This window comes from Corapipo altera, unplaced genomic scaffold (genome assembly GCF_003945725.1).
Source record: "Corapipo altera isolate COAL_440 unplaced genomic scaffold, ASM394572v1 150, whole genome shotgun sequence".
Lineage (NCBI taxonomy): Eukaryota > Metazoa > Chordata > Aves > Passeriformes > Pipridae > Corapipo > Corapipo altera.
In genome coordinates, this window is record NW_020884941.1 from 850,918 (window position 1) to 865,227 (window position 14,310).

Below are 14,310 nucleotides of genomic sequence, written 5' to 3' on the forward strand. Positions count from 1 at the left end.
TGCATGGATACTTTTCCAGCAGTTTGAGGTGTGGTGAGCAGGGAAAAACCAAGGAACAGCTTGAAACAGAGAATTTGTTTGTGGTTCAGAGCCTGGGAAGCCTTGAGGTTCCCAAGAGAGCTGGAAGCAGAATGACTGTTTGGCTTTAGAAGGACTTTTGCATCTCTGTTGTCCCTCTCCCTGTGAAACTCCAGCCCTGGAGCCCTTCCTTCCTTCTTCTTCCCAATGAATCAGGCCAGGACGGTGCCCAGGCACAGTGCCACTGTGTGCCCTGTCACCACAGCTTCCTGCCAGCCCCAGGGTGTGCCAAGCTGAGACAAGGGGCACTTTTGGAAAAGGCTTTAGAAGTCTGGTGGACACTTAGTGCCTCCCTGGAGCAATGCTTCCAACACCACGGCCTCTGTCGAGTCATGAGATCCTGAAATGATGCTGTTAATAAATTATTGCAGCCACTCAGAAATCTATTAATGTCCTTTTGCTGAATGCCAGCAGCCTCATATTCCAACAATTTCCACAAGCACTTATTGATCAGGTATAGATTGGGAATGAATTTTGCCAAATCAGTTTATTTTCCCTATCTATCTCTTTCCAGCTGCTTTGCTGTGTGGAGTAAACACTTCAGCTATTGTTTTTATTTTCCCCTAGATCAGCAGTTAAGTCATTTTTACTCAACTCTCATCCATTATGGATCACTTCTGTTGGAAGTATCATTTATTATTATTTTTTTAAGTTCAACCATAGATTTCTTTCTTTGGTCTGCTGCAAAACTTAATGATTTTCCATATATTCTTTCAGGCTTCCAATCTAAGTGAGAATGTCATCCACTCTAAACTGTTGGAAAACTCTGGGAGTAGAACAAGTACTGAACAGCACTTTTAAATAAATAATATTCAGAGAGTGTATTAAAAAACATTGACTGGATCTTTACTTACAACTCACATGCTGTTAATACTGTTATTTTTGAATCCTCTTGCTCTTAGTTCTTTTAAGTGATTTTTTATGCCTTTATTGAAACTGCATCTATCAGAGGATACCTTTTCTCACTTGGCCTTTCCATTCCAGTCATGGAAATCAGCCTTTTTCATAGATTCAAAAAAAAAAAAAAGTGAGGTCAAAGGGGTGTGTTGTGTAGTCTGAATTCTTCAGGCCCATTTAGTTACGAGTGGCCAACACAACTTCCAGAAAAGTGCTAACAGGTAATTCCTGTGGCTTCTGAGCATTTAACTGCTCATTTGAATATCTCTGGCTGTAGCTTCTGACTAAAATAATCCATGTGGTTTTACTTTAAGCTGCAGTTCTCTCTCTGCCCTTTTGTGGTATCAGCTTTACTTTGTCTTTGGGGCAGAAAAAACTTTTACCAAGTTCATCATCTTGTTTTTTCTGTTGAGCCTGTGTCTTTATCTGAGGGTTATTGTGGAGTGTTGTCTGAGTTCCTCGCACAGACTTTGGCTGCTTGCTTTGACCGTGCCTCTGCTCCTCTCTGGGTCCGTGCAGGTGGCCCTACCTGTCACCCTGAGGTGTGTTTAGCCTTTGCAAGGTGAGCCATTTCATCCCCAAAAGTTATCCAGGACAGATGGGTTGTGTTTCCTCGGGGAGATGTCTGTGCCATTGGCTCAGCAAAGACCCTGGAGGATTGTCTAGGCTAGACCTCACTTCCTGACTACTCACATTAACTGAGATGGATCCTGCTCAGATGCACCTGGTTACAAATTTCTATAGCCCTAGGAATATTTTTAATGGAAAATTTTATCTTAACCATCTGATTTTATTGAAAGAATCTTACTTCTTGAAATTGGCTGTTTTTATCAGGTCATTCTCAGTTCTTTTTTTTGATCACCCCTTCTCAGATTGTCCCAGCTATCTGGGATGCCACATAAGAAAGGCTATTTAGTTTCAAACAGCAAATGGATTGCTCATCCCATGAGTAATCTCATAGTAAAAAGGAGACCTGGATTTCAGTGACCACCTGGAACTGAGTCTGGGAAAATATCTCAGCTTAATGTAAACTTGAGCTGGACTCTGGTGGCTGTAAGGCTGGGCTCTAGATAAGGTCCTTTCTGGGATTGAAAACATCTGCTTCCCTGGGCTGGATCTTGTCCATGCTGCTTGGAATGGGACAGCTACTCATGGGAGATGTCAGCCAAGCTCTGGATGCAGCTCTGGCTGTAAAATCTCTCAGGAAGCTCCTGCTGTTGTCCCTCAGCACACCCTGGAACTGGAATGCGTTGGGAAGGTTCATCTTTACAGCTGCTCTTCCAACTGCAGCCCCGGGAGCACACTCAGGTGGGAGGAACTGGTGGTGGCTGTGTTGAAACGACGTTTCAGTGCTTGGGATGAGGCAGCAAAATTCAGAGAATATGAGGAACTGGAGCTGGGCATCCTCAGCTCACCTGCAGTAGCCTGTGGAGAGGTGGTTGTATCCGTGTTTGTGCATCCCAGCTGGAAGCTGGATTGCTCTGCTCAACAGCAGAGTGCACATCTACCTCAAGGAGTCATTGCTGCTGTGTAGCCATGATGGCCTGAGGGTTTGAGAGAGGCAAACTTTTGTTTTCAGGGCAGAAGACACTTTCTTTCATTTATTAAAACTAGGGGAATATTTAGAAAAGCAGTCAAAGTTTTGGTCTCATTTCTCTTGAGTCTCTCCCTATTTCAGGCAGACTAGCCAAAGCTGGATACCTGCATGTATAAATGTGTTCTCCAAAAACATTTTGGAAAAGGGTTCCAAGGGTAAAAACCAAAGAATTCCTGGTTGACCTTAGGAATGTCACCTCAACACGCCTTTTCCTTTTGTTATCAGTGACTAATACCTGTTCCCCCCATGAACAAAATAATCACTGGGGGCTGTTGGATCGTTTTAAACTGGGGAACAGGGATAAGGAAATCTGAACATCAAAGCAGTGGTGAGGGAGGGCTTATCTGTGGAGCAAAGGTGGAGTGACCGTCCACCAAAGCACCCGAGAGGTTTAACCTCCAGCTCTGACAGACTGCACCGCGCTAAGGTGCTGTTGGATCTCAGCAATCAAATAGAGACAGATGGAAAAAAAACTAACTTAAACATTCAGCTAATCAGGATTACACCCAGCTAATGGAGAGAGGCTGTTTTCCCCCCCTTCCCTATCATCCAGGTCGATTCCAATTGATCCGAGTTGTGCTGAGCGAGAGCAGTCCTTCAAAGTTTATTCTGGTGTCAATTTTTATAGTTTCCCCCACTGATCAATAGAATGCATAATCATTAAGGCAAAGTTTGTGAAAGCTAATCCTTCAATAGGAGTTTTATGAATGGCTCAGAGTCATGGCTCTAACCATTTGGATGTAAGTGGAACCTTTAATCAGGTGAGTGACAGGAGACAGTCAATAGGATTTGCTGAGATTGGATTCTGATTTTCTATACAGCTCTGCAGAGTGAGCAGGAGAGAGGGGAGTGGGGATGGCCAGAGGAACACACACAGGCTAAAATGGAAGGTTCTCCTCTTTTATTATTTATAAAATGTATTTCCAATATTTTCAAAAAACACTTTGCACTCGCATATCGTTTTTCACCTGGAGAGCTCAGATGGGGACATTTGCTGATTAAACACTACATCATCTTCTTGTGAAGGTGAAGAATTAGTGCTGCTTTACACTGTGAGGGCTTCCTGCACCAAGTTCCCAAGTGCAACATCTTTGTAGCTTCTCAGCAAGGTGAGAGAAAGCAGAGACAGATGGAATGACTTCCACAGAGTAGGACAGTGACAGAGAAAAAGGAACTGGAAAAGGAAGTGGAATTGCTTTGACTTTGCCCACTAGACATGTGGCTTGAATGTGGATTTGTTTTTTTCTTTTTTGACACATCTTAATCTCCTGAAGTTGCACGGGTGGGATCATTTGACTTGTGTAAACTAAAAAGAAGAGTAAGGAATTATCTAAAACAGGGAACTGGAAAATCAGAGGGTGGGTGAGATGAGCTGTTGCACTGAACTCCTCACTGCTTAACTGCCCAAAAAGCACTTGGTGACAGCATTAATACCTTCCTTCTCTCCTTTTCTGCCATTTCTGCAGTGAAATGAGCAGAGCAAACATACCAACAAAACACCTTTTCCAGCAGCAAAAAGTACTTTTGCTTGGGCAAACAACTTCTTTCTGCTGAAGGATCTGCCTTAGAGCACCAGAATGGGAAGAAAACAACCAGGGGAGAACCTGTTTCCATTTGGTGTGTTGAAAAGTGAAGGGCCAGGTTTCAGTGGTAGCACAAAGGCAGCGGGATGCTCTGAGCATCCCTTACCTGTCAGGTTGGGCAGAACACTGAGGCAGGAAACCAAACCTGCTGAAGAGCAAAGCTGGGGTTTCCATCTGCACTTTCCAAGAAGAACAGAATAACAAATGTGAGCAGTATAATAGTCCTTTGCAGATGGCAGGTTGAGGGTTTGGTAACAACTTCTTAAAGTAATTTTAAAGTTTCAGGAAGCCACCTACTCTAAACTGATGCAGCTCCATTGGCTTCTCATGCTTTGCATCAGCTCTGCGTTGTCCTTGGGCTCATAATCTGGCTGTTCCTGTTCAGGGTTGAACAAATGTTTCCAAAGCAGGTTCCCATTTGGGTGGTTGAGCAGAGTTCCCTTGGGCTCCATCAGCTGAGCACCTGGCACCACATCTGGGAGGGACCAGGTCATGGCCCTCTGTGCATGAAGCTTGTGTGTGTCCTGCTCCTCCTCTTCTGCCATTTTTCCATTGGGAATTTGGTAGCAGTAGGATTTTTTTTTTTTAATTTTAGCTGAATGTGTTTATTTATTGCTGTTTCATAGTCCCCAGAGCGTTCTGTCATCATGAGTGCACAGCAGCAGGAGTAGATAGGTGACAAGAAAGAGAGAAACTCTGCTTATGGCAGCATCTTCATGAGTTCAGGGAAGTCAGACCCGTGCAGGAAATACCCCACCACTTGCTAAGAGATGATCTTGGAATAGATTGAGTCACAATAAACTCAAGGACTGGGGGGATATTGGCTCCATGTGCTGGCACTGACCTGGAAAACCAGACTGAAATGCTCTCAGGTATCCATGTACAGACAGGGCTGTGATGGGGCTGTGCCATGTGTGCTGGAAGACCCTATGGCAGGGTCTTGAGGGAAGTGTGGGATGGATGAAAGCCCTCTTGCCTCACAGAGAAGTTATCACCCAGTGACTCTTGGTACTTTCACACCTAGATCTAGATCTGAACTTTGTTTCTTGACCCCATTGCTGAAAGATCGTTTTGGGGGATTTTCTGTGAAATGCTTGCAAGCCTCTGCCCTGAATTTTGAGTGACAAACAGAGATACGGGGGCAGTTCCAGTCGTGGAAATTATTAGTTGCTGGGATGTATTTCAAAGCGTTTGGTCTGACAAGAGCTAACCTTTGATCTGGTAAATGAGAACTTTACCCTATGGAGGCGAGGGAAGGGGAGGAGAGGGGAGGATTGATAGATAGGGGAAGGGGAGGATGACTTGGGAAAGGTCAGTGGGACCTGAGAGCTGGGTTTGTTCCTTCCAGCTCAGGTGGAAGGCGAGACTGGGGGAAAGGGTGATACATCCTCTGTGGGGTTCAAGTCACCTTGTAGACTGTGAGATGCTTCAACTTCCATTCCTGTCCCGTTCCCTGACTGCACTGGTCTGCTTTGCTGGGGCCTGGGGAGTGGAGACCAGCACTTGGGAATGGGGTGTGCAAAGTGTTGTCCCACTCAGTGGCTGCCTCTGGGCTGTCTTGACCAGCGGAGTGTTGTGTGGAGCTGTGTCTGCAGAGGTTTCACTTCCAGGGCAGTTGGGGTTGTGATCAGGCATTTTGGGGGGCTCACTGGACCTTCTTCTCTTATTGACCCTGAGTGTAGCTGTGCTGTGAGAGTCAGAGGGCAAAGGCAGCCGAGTTCACACTGGCCTTGGCAGGACACAACATCAAAGGTGCTTTCCCAGAGTTATTTCTCTGAGACATCAGGGGAGTTTTATGAGTCTTAGCTCACCCCAAAGCTGGAATGCTGCATTTATGTCACATCGGTTTTTCCTTCTCTTTTGTCATTGCTTTCCTCTCGGCTGACCAAGTAGTTTTCCTGTTACACCAAAGGCTTCATTCTCTGCTGGGCCCTTCCAGAGGCTGCTGGTGCCACTCACCAGCACTGCTGAGATGCCTCTCCGTGAGTGATGACCCTGTTCCCAGTCCTTCCCCACACCCCCTCCCCCTGCCTTTCACTCTGGTAAATATTTTAGTACTCGTTGAAATCAATTGAGCCTCATCAATTGGAAATAGAGTGTAAATCACTGGGACTTTTGCGTTCACCCCAGAAATCAATTTTCACACATTAGGGCTATTAGCTTATTGAGAAGTGTGTGATAAATGGCTGTGGGCCATGGTGGAGCCACACTTGCCAGCTCTACATTTTGCATCTGAGATAGGCTGGGAAGCAGGGGAATGCCAAGGGGAGGCAGATCTCGGGTGGGTGGAGCAGTGTGGGGTAGGAGACACGAGGACCATGCAGCCAGACAGTCCGTGCCTGGAGATCAATAGCAGCACCAGCACTAACTCATCCTCACAGGGGCTGCAGGTGGCTCCCAGCCAAAGCTGTGGTCAGGCATCTGATTCTTTTTCTCTCGCAAAGATGAACATAATTTGAGGAGGAAAGGTGAAATGTAGATTGCAGACATTTAATAAAACTAATGCAGCAGTTTAAAAAAGAAGCTTCTATGTGTGAGTAAATATCTTTCTTTCACACAGCAGCTGCAGGTAGGGGGTAGAATTGCCTCTCCTTCTGCCACCTCAGCACTCAGGGTAAGGAGGATGCACAGCTTACCACCAGCTATGATCCAGAGATAACTGGGATTTCCACTCTCACTTTTTAATTCCTTCCTATCCCCTTAACTTCTAGTAGTGGCAGCTAATTAGCTTCTTCTGAATAAATCTGGGAGAGGTGAGGGATGAAGTGCCCAGTGCCCAGCAAGTCCTTCTGTGGCCATCTGGAAGACCTTGCTCTGTATTTCCAGGATAGGATATAACTCATTCTTCTCAGTTACTAGTGCCAGTGAAAAACATGGGTGACTCCAAGGACTTGGAGGCTCTCCAGTGCTGTACTCTGTGTTTATGTGCTGTGTAGTTTGGCATTTTACACATATGAGCCACCCCTGGAGCTGTGGCAGTCATGCATAAGTAGGGCAATCTCTTTGGCTAGAGATCTTATCTCCTCCCTGTCCTCACAGAAACCTCTCCTAAAAAAGCATATGTTTCCCAGTATTGGATATGGGTCTGTACAACAGGAAAAAAGGGAACACCAGGTCACCAGAGAGATGGTGCAATGTCAGTAGCAGTTGATTTTCGTGCTGTACAGCGAACACTGGGCTCGTACACCCCTGTCATTCTAGGAATTAACAGCAGAGTTACTTTAAGAGACATAGAAGATCTGTGTCATCAAAGGTTGTTTCTTGGGATGAGCAATGTGGGCTTAGAGGCAAAGCTCCTTCCTGTGAGCTTTGGGAGGAGACTGACTCAGGTGCTCCTTGCTCAGCCCGTTTTGATGAGGAAGCCCAGGCCAGAGGTTCAGTAGAAGTTTCCTTGCTCAGACACTACAGATGTGCTGTGGGCTGGTTGGTTTTGTGAAAGTGCTGTTGGATGGACTAGATCAGGAGCATCCCAAGAGCGAGAGGCAGCAGAGAGAACAAATATGTCCAGTAGGAAGTTCTTGGCTAAGGCTTGCAGGCTGCTTTGACCTGCCCATGGGATCCACTGTTTCGATGTTGACGCCTCATTGCCCCATGTGCCTCTTTGCTTCTCACTTGGTTGCTTTGAAAGACCAAACTGAGAGTCCTGATTCACTTTTGGATATCCTTCCAGGGCATCTGGAAGCAGGAAGCAGTGACCTGCTCCCCCAGGAGTGCCCGCGTGGTGTGGCAGCTCCCACACCGGGAGACAGCTGCTTTTAAAGGGTTCGCACCTGAAAGCTCCTGTGCTTCATTCGGCCACATTTCTGGAACATTTTCCAGCCTCTCCATCCAAAATATTGTCTTTCTTCTTCCTCACAAGTTTCATATCAAGCAGCACACCCCATGCTGCTCAGACCTGTTGGTGAAGTCATTCCCAGGATCTGGGTTTGAGGCCGGCCGGCTGCGATCGAGGCTCCCGGGCAGGGGCTGCAAATGCTTCTCTGACAGTCCTGGGCTCTCACCCTCAGCTAATTACTTTGATCCTTTACACTTTGTAAAAATTCTTACAACACAAAATAAGTCCCCCCTGGCTTTAACCTTGTGACCTGACCGGCCCTTGTAAAAGGGAGGGAGAAAACACGCAGTGGTGCACACCCAGACACTCGCACACTCCCGCATGTGCCTGGATCCACATCCCCACAAACTGCCTAAAGCCTGGGGCTTTATTAGTTTCCTCCCAGGACTCCCACAAAAAGGCAAATAAAACTCCTTTTACAAGATAGCAGAGCAGCATGAAGGATCAACTTCACCAACAACAAGTTCTTTCTTCAGTTCATTTGTTTTAAACCTACTTTTCGTCCAGGTTTTGATCCTCTGAGTGCCTCTCCCTCCTCTCCCCTTCTCTCTTGCCGGCCCTGCTGCCAACAGCTTAATGGCTGAAAGAAGCAGTGTATTTTTTCAGGATCTGCTTGTTCACAGGGAGTAGCCTGTGTGTGAACACATGGTTTTAAATTCCCTTTCCACGAAGAGGGAATGTTTCTCCTTTCTTCTTCACAGGACCCAGCTAAGAAAAGAAGTGCAGGGGCGAGAGAGGGAAACCCATTCTATTTATGAAGGGCAGTTAAATAGACCAGGGATCTACAGTCTGCAAGGTAGCTGAGGAGAGATGCAATACAGGTCTATAAAATCATAAGTGGTCTGGAAAAATAAATGGGTTGTTACTCTTTTACCTCACTTAGTACAAAAAGCAGAGCCAGTTCTTCACACAGCGTGTATGTCCCTTTCCCTGAGCTGGGGGAAGCATCACAGGGAATGGTAACTTGGAGAACAGCATAAAGAAATTTAAGTTGCTCTATGGTTTAGATTAAGGATGGGGAAACAAATTTGTATCTTGCTCCCTTACTGGCTGACCTGTGTTTATAAAACTTACACTTAATAATTTCGAGAGGTTTTTCCCCCTGACATATTTAGTGAAGAATGCTCAACATTTTCTGAAGTTACCATAAACCAGAATGTAGTGCAAGCTGCATACACATCAGGATTCAGGAGCCTTGCCTCTTCAGGAAAACAGAGAAAAAAATAAAAACCTTCATCTGCCAATAAAACCCACATTTGGATGCCTTTATCATTTCCTCAGTTAAGCCAAAACCAAACTCTTTGAAAGCTTTTAGGCTTTTGTTTATTTCTCCCTTCTTTCTAGTATTTTCTGTTTCCCATGCTTGGATTAAAACTGGTAAAGGAAGGAGTTCAGGAATAAAATCCTAGATAGTCTGTTCTTCTTAATAGAGCACTCGGACATGACAGGCAAAAAAAATCTCTAGGCTCAGATGGAACCAAGGGTGTCATCTCATGTTCTGTGGGAGCCAAGAAGTGGCTTCTGGAAATGTTGGAAGGGAAAAAAAACCTATTCCCTTCTGGTGAAAGGTCTGCAGTGACTCTGCTGTTCCATTTTGCTGGACATCAAGGTCTTGGATTCGAGGCTCAAGGCAGGGAGTGAAACTTCCACAGCACTGCTGCAGGATGACTCTGTAAGAAATACCTGTGCAGGAACACACTGTGTGTGTTCTGCAGTGAGAAAAAAACCCCTGTATCGTGAATGTGGGCAGTTTCTGCAGGTCCATTTAGCAATTCTAGCCCCGAAATAAAAGCAGAGGCTGTTTTTAGCTCCCCTCATGAAGTCCCTGTGCATCTGTTGCACCCCTGAGGGCGAGGCACAGCCACAGTCTCTGGTTGAGATCTGGGGTTCAACAGGTGGAGCCACAATTAGGAAGTGTGTGTGTCTGCAGCAAAGGTGGATTTTGCTGATTGCTTGGGCATGAAGGCTTTGGGATCAAAACTGTGACTGAGAGATTATAAGGGATCAAGGGGGAATCTTGGTAGGACTTTCATACTCACCTTCCCCTATCCCTTCTTTGAAGAGGAAAGTTGTTTAGATGGGGAATTCCATGGGCTGGGATCTAACTTGTTTGTCCTTCTTTGTACAGCACCTAGCACAGGAGTGCCCTTTGCTACTTGCTTGGGAATCTTTGGGATTCCTGTACTGTGCTTTGGGAAGAAACTATTCCTGCAGCAGAAAAAGAAGGATTTTCCCCACTGCCCCTTCCCCTATGAGAGACTCTCTGTGGGTTTCCTCATTCCCTCAGCCTCGTGAGCATGATTTTATCCCATGTCAAGGGAGACTTGAACTTCCCAGCACTGCGGTTTTCCTCTGTTTTTGTCTGGTTCAGCTTCCCACACGTGTGAGTCTGAGTGGAGCCCTTTCTGGGCTCAGTCTCTGTAGGGTGCTCCCCGTGCCAGAGCTCTGACCACAGCCAAACCCTAGTCCAGGGCTCCAGGATGGGCTCTCTCTCCCCAGGTTGCCTGCTTGTACTAAATACTGGGGCAGCTCTCTAAAATGCTGAAGGAACAAAGCATGCAAGGCAGTAAAATGAGGCAATTAAACCTATAAACCCAGGGTTTACAAGGGAATTTATAGTGTCAGAGGCTTTTTATAGCTTTTTTAGATTAGTTTAAATAAAAAAAAGGGGGAGAGAGAAAGAGAGAAAGAGAGAGGGAGAAAAAGAGGACCTGAAACTTGAGGAGACTTAAAAGTTCAGAGAGAGGCTTTTAGGAAGCACAGAGGGGTAATAATTAGAGGCACATTTTCCATTTCACTGTCTTTGCAAATAGAAATTAAAGGAGGAAAAAAAAAAAGCATGCACAGAACAACAGGCAGTTTGCATTGCTCCCACTTCCTCCAATGGTAGCATTTGATTTTTCTATTTCTGTCCTTTTTTATTTTTCTGGCCAGGTGAGAGCATCTCAGCACCTGGGCAAAGGGACTAAAGGGAAGGAGTGGGGAGAAATTTAGGTTTGGTTGTTTTCCCCTTCACGGGTAAAGTTCAGTGTGTGCCTTGCAAATCTGGGAGCTCGTGTTCGAGAGGTGAAATGGAGCCAGTACCTGATTAGGGCAAATTTGGTCAGGTGAGACAATAGACCCTGTGTTTTAAAGAGCTGGTTATGTTTCACTGGTCCCTCCAGCTTCCTCTGGCATTCCACAGACACGGCACACACCCCCACACCATGTGAGTGAGCTTGAGATTGCCTTTGGTGTGCCTGATCAGACCCATTCCTGGCTTTAGCTGCTTCTGTGTGATCTGAGGGAAAGGTGGCTCACATGTCCCAAATCCTGCATCCTTCTCTGTGGAAGCATCTCCTTTATCCAGGCCTGGTTTCCTCCCCATCGGTGCTTTCCAAGTGGTGTTTTTCCTTGCTCCATTCATACAATCACAGAGCAGTTGAGGTTGGAGAGGACTGATGGAAGTCTTCTACTCCAGTGTGCTGCTCAGAGCAGGCTCAGCCAGTTTGGGTTGCTCAGGAGTGAAGAAGACATGGATTAACTTGGCCTTATCCATGTCTTTATTTTACCTTTCACCAGTGAGACCATCTTTTCCTGGATCTTTGTCTTGCTGCTGTTGTGCTTGTAGAAGCCTTTCTTGGTGCCCCTCATGTCCCTCACCAAATTATACCCCAGACAGGCTTTGGCTTTACTAAATCAATCCCAGCATGTTCAGACAGTGTCTCTATGTTCTTTCTGGGTCACCTGGCTCTGCTCCTACCTTGTGTATTCTTCCTTTGAGGTGTGTCAGGAGCTCCATGCCCATCCACACAAGATTCCTGCTACCTTTGCTTGACTTTCTGCTTGTCAGGATGGACCATTCCTCAGTTGGAAGAGGTGATCCTTTCAAATCAGCAGCACTTCTGGACCCCTCTTTTCTCCAGCTCTGTATCCCATGCAATTCCTCTGAGTAGATCCTTGAAAAGTCTGCTGTCCTGAACTCCAAGGTTGTGATTCCGCTTTTTGTTTTGTTGTCTTCCTACAATTTTGGTCCCCTTAGAAGTGGCCCCAAAGCCTGTGCTCTGTGATGGCATGAGAACAGTCTCACCTGATACACGTGGCCACTTCTTCCCTAAATAAAGGGGAATGTCTGCTGGCCATTCTGGTCATTATCACGCTCTCATCTGAATTTATACCATTAGTAAGATTACACTTTCCATGGTGTTTGCAGGATTTTGCCTTCTGCAGTGCTGCCAGGGAGCTTTGAGTGTCAAATACTTTGCTTTGTTCCTTCTCTTCACACTCTTTTCTAGCCAGTGTATGGAATAGTTTTGGATTGTGGAGGATAGGTCCTGGGTTGTTGCTAGAATATGCAATTAGTAAATTACTCATTAACCATAGCAATTCATCATCCTTCTGCTGTGCAGCTTTTCATGTAAACCTGCCTGTTCTCTCAGGCAATGTAAGAAAAGGGCCCATCCTTTGAAAAATAAACTTACAGGAAAATAGGAACCAGCAGCCTGCCCTCCAGATCAGCTTGAACACCTGAGTGGGACACTTTTGCTATTGGAGGGGGTGACACAGAGGAGAGTTCCACCATCCTTAGGTCCTTCAGCAAAATGGGGAGTTGCTCATGGTAATCTTTGGTTTGTCTGAATTAAATCGTTCCTTTTGTCACAAGGCAACATCCAGGGTGAAGGGCAAGCAGGGGAGACAAAACCTAAAATGAGTATGTGTGGGAGAGAGAGAAGGTGGAGGAAGAGGAGTAAATTCAGATCTGATATGGGCACAAGCAGCTCCAAAGTGTTACTCCGGCCAACTTGAATAAAAGGCATGAACCGCTCTGAAATGTATTTCCACATGAGTTCCCATCTGAAAGAAGGTTAAAAATGAAGCCCAAAATTACCCATTTCTGATCCCATTTACATGGGGGTAATTGTCTTCACTGGAGATGTTATCATTTTACAGTGAGATTAGAGTCAAGCCCAGCATTTTTGAAGCTGCGCTTTAGTTTTTAAAGTCTGCAAATGTGTGTTATTGCAGTCACATGATAAATAGTTCTGCAATCAATAGAGAAAGCTATTAAAAATGTGGGTTTGTCTCTGTCTAGTACGGTACATTAAGACACACGTATCATTCTCCACTCTCTTTCCCTCTTTATCCTTATACACATGTAGGGGCGGAGATTTTAAAGTACTCAATGTTGGTCAAACTGTCCCCAATGGAAAATATAACATTGACCTCAAATAGCATCCCATTTTAGGTCAGTGATGAGTGATTTTAAAAATGCTGCCGTTAAGTATCACTGGTGGAAAAGTGAGTCTGTCTTCCCTGATCCTAAAGTTCTGTTTGAGAAGCGGTGATGAGAGGGGAGAAGGTGGCTGGGCAGAGCTCACTGTGTTGGTCGTCCCAGTCCAGTACTGGTGTTTCTATCATGATTTCTCACCTGGGATTTGTTTTTTGCAATCTGAAGAGCTGCTCAAGAAAGAAAGTGAGCCTGCAACGACTCGTTTACATCTTCTGTGTTGTCAAATGCATCAAGAAACAAAGGGCTGACTGCCTGAAGCTTTAATAAGAATAGGGGGGGGAAAAAATAAGCTTTACATTTGCTCGTTGCTAAACACAAGTTTTAGGAAGTGCTGAAGTCAAACAAACGAGTTTTACGAGCGAGAAGATCCGTCTGCTATCAGTGATCTTATAGATCGTCCTGTTCTCTGATACCTCAGGATTTCAAATAACATCTAATGGGCCAGAACGTACAAAGCAATCGATGTTACTCAACCCCCACAGCCCTCAGCTGCAGGTGTTTGCTGTCCCAGCACCGTGGGCTTGGAGCCAGGGCCTGGGCTCATTTCAGCCCATGTCAGCAGTTTACAACCTGCTCGGGGCCCAGCCCCAGATCCTTTGAAGAGAAAAGTCTTGGCCAGCAAATAGTCTTGGTCTGCTCTAAAAAGAGCTCCTTCGTTGGTAGCACCGGGATGCAGAGCCACTGTGCTGCTTCAGTGCTCTGACCCCAAAACCTGAGCCTGCTCCCTGTGGGGTGCAGCAACCTTGGGAAGGAGGTGGACCCACTCCAACAGCACAAAAAGGAGCAGGGAAGGGAAATTAAGCCTGTACTTCACGCATGTTTGGTCTGGTTTGAAACGCCAGTGCTCCCGGAGACCTTTGCTGGCAATGCAGCTCCTCCTGGCAGGCTCTGAGGTGCCGTCCCACGGGCAGCATTGATCTGGAGCAGCCCTCCCGGACCCAGACATGTACCTGGCTGTGCTGAATGCCTGGCAGTCTGTCTCCCCTCTGCACCAGGGCAGCTCTTACCACTCTTGGCTGCAGACTCGTGGTGGCCAGGAGAGAGTACGTGG